The 2,929-nt window shown below is 37.1% G+C and overlaps 1 non-coding gene across 1 annotated transcript; it reads right to left on the minus strand.

Moving 5' to 3' along the window:
• Positions 1-274: 274 nt before the first annotated feature.
• LOC101300309 lies at positions 275-2,601 on the minus strand. The gene is made up of 4 exons (XR_184054.1): positions 2,309-2,601; positions 1,589-1,699; positions 1,218-1,300; positions 275-533 (listed from the first exon to the last, which is right to left on the minus strand). It is a non-coding gene; the product is annotated as an uncharacterized LOC101300309 (transcript).
• Between the last annotated feature and the right edge of the window lie 328 nt (positions 2,602-2,929).

Consider the following 2,929-nt stretch of genomic DNA (forward strand, 5'->3'; position numbering starts at 1 on the left):
GTTTAGGATTTGTTGTGTTTCTGGCGATGGGAGTTTACTATGTGATTGTCGCACGCAGAACAAAAATGACTCGGGCTAATACTGTGAAACCTGATGTATGAGGCTTCATAGCTTGGAGAAGCCATCTTCTACCTCCCTTTTGATGTTTCTTTTACTGTAGTCGAACCAAATTATGTAGTGTATCCATAATTCATTATGTAGTTGCATGGTATTTATGAGTATGCCTAATGATTTACGATCAAATACGCTCAGATTTCAGCATCAAAATATGATTACTAACTAGAAATTAGGCCCGCGCTTTGCTGCGGGTTTTTGAATTCTATATACTTAGTTTATATACAAAATGCAATTCACAACAAAAGATTATTGTATATGGTAGCACACTTTAGAATTGTTCAAGACACAGGTAACATGTAGTTAGAGTTTGGGAAAGGACAAAGAAGTAGCTAAGATGATGGAACAGGTTGGGAAAGATATATCGTCATACTTGTTGCAGAGAAATTTGCTTGGTTCACCTCATGTTATATTGCAACCTAAAAAGAAAAGAAAAAAATTGTGAACTGCATAAGACATAGAAAAAGAAAAATATGCAAGAAGAATTTGAAATTTGTATCATAATATGCAAGAAAAATATGAAATTAATAAAGACAAATGAAAGCCAAATAAGACTACAACTGACAAAAGAGAAACTGCTTAAAATCTAATCAACTATAGGCAATCAGTAATTCACTTAGTAACGGAATAAAAAGACTAATAATCCATTAATAAAGCAGAGTAAAATCTTTCAATTGAGCGTGTTGCTTAAACTCCTCGAAATGATGACAAAACTAAGAACCTACACACATAAGTTAATAATCAAAAACACAGAAGTTAATAATCATGAGAAAATAAGAATGTAGTGATGAACATATGCAAGTTCTATTGACTATCAAAAAAGAAATTTCTAGTCTAGTACCATTGTTTTGCTTCAGCATTTCATTGTCCCCTTCAAGGGCACTTCACCTAAGCTTCCAATTCCACCATGTATGCCTCCAAATAACAGACTAATATAGAAATGTCATATGATATGCAGATTAATTAGTACCAATCAAGTGTGATCAGCACCCTTAAAACATCAACTACATGCATTTAGACATCAAATATGAAAATTCAATATTCATGGAAACTTTCCTGACCTTCAATTCCACTTTCCAAAACAAAATGAAATAGTCATATACCTGAATCCAAACTGGTTACAGAATACAACAGCTGACAGTTCTTGATATTTGCTCTACTTGCAGTTGATATTTCTTATCACAATCTGCAAAATGCAAGAAACTATATTGTTAGGTGATACCTGCCTGATTACACCTACTCCATTCAATTGAATACATCAAGATGCAAATTTATCAATTTCATTTAAGTGCTTTCTCTAATCATTTTCAGTTCATCTGTTCAGCGTAACTACACATGATGAAATTAACAATAAGCTATAACACAAAAAGTTAAATCAATCTGACATTGTGTAGGAATGAATCAATGATGTATGATGATTGGGCAATAACAAAATCAATTATGTATCAAAAAACAATTAAAATAGAATACAAACCTGAATAAGAAGAGAAAACAAAGAGACTGCAGAACATTAAATAATTTAAAGTCCATCTGAAGTCTCATCTGAATTCTTGCTCCATCTTTCTCCCTCAGATAATCTAAAATCCTGAAAACCCAGAAAGCAAAGCATTGATTAACAACCTTGACCACCTATCCTAACCAAAAGCCCCTATTAAACCACACACACTGAACAAAACCCAAAGCCTCAACACATAGTAGAAATCAAAACTTTAGCACATTCTAAAAAAATCTTTAATCTCGTACTGAATACTACTAACAAATTCTTAAATAGGATGCTAACACTGAAAATTAAGTCACTTGCAGCAAGTGATGGGGCCTCTGACGATTGCAAAACAAAAAAGGCCATCTTTGTCTGCCAAATTATGCAAATTCTATACCACCTTTGCATATGAGTCCTCAATCACCATTTTATTTCATATACATGCACAGACAGAGATTCAATAGTACTGAAATTAAGCTTATCAAGAACCAAACTTTAACCACACTTCAGTTTTTCTGTTTGCCAAACAGAATCTCACCCCACAAACCATCCTACTCTTCAACTTGAGAACCCCAACACCCTCCTGACTATATTACTCGATTCTACCTTTCAAGAGAACAACCAAAAGCAACACACAAATTTAACTGAATTAGAAGAGAATGAATTAAGAGATCACAAACACATAACACCATATCGTAAACCCAGAACACCTACCTTCTCCTGCAACACTGAAACCCGAAATCAGCGTTAGAGCGAGTCAGGATCGGTCTGCTTGCAGAGCTCGGCCTGGGATCGCTGCTCGTTGACGGAGGCCATCAGGTGGGAGATTAGGGTTTCGAAAGGGGCCGGGTCGGGAGCGAGAATCGTCGCGAGTTGCGCCTGCTGGAGCTGAGTCGACTCGGCCATTGAAACCGGCGCGTTTTTAGGGTTCCGGTGGTGGCGGTGGTGGCTGCTGCCTCTCTCTCTCTCTCTCTGTGGATTTCGGCTTTTGAGTTTTTTGGAGGACTGCGTGAAGAGATGGGTGGCGTTTAAAGTAGACGTGGGAGTAGAGGAGTCTGGGTTCTCTTCGCTCTCTCCCTCTTTCACTTGACGTTTTGCAAGGCTGATCGAGAAGCATCTGGAGCAAAACAGGCGAGGGAAGTACTCGAATTGCACAGCCCAACAATGAGGGCAAAACCTGGAAAACTGACGAATTGCAGCCCGAGCCCAAAACTGTTTTTTTACTCTAGATGAACAGTGATCAACAAATAGATATATAGTAATGTAATCTTCAAGGGAAGTTCGTGATACACAGAAATAAAGGGTCACCAGTGAAATGCTAAATCACTTGAGTCA

The sequence above is a fragment of the Fragaria vesca genome, linkage group LG2, assembly GCF_000184155.1.
Source record: "Fragaria vesca subsp. vesca linkage group LG2, FraVesHawaii_1.0, whole genome shotgun sequence".
NCBI lineage: Eukaryota > Viridiplantae > Streptophyta > Magnoliopsida > Rosales > Rosaceae > Fragaria > Fragaria vesca.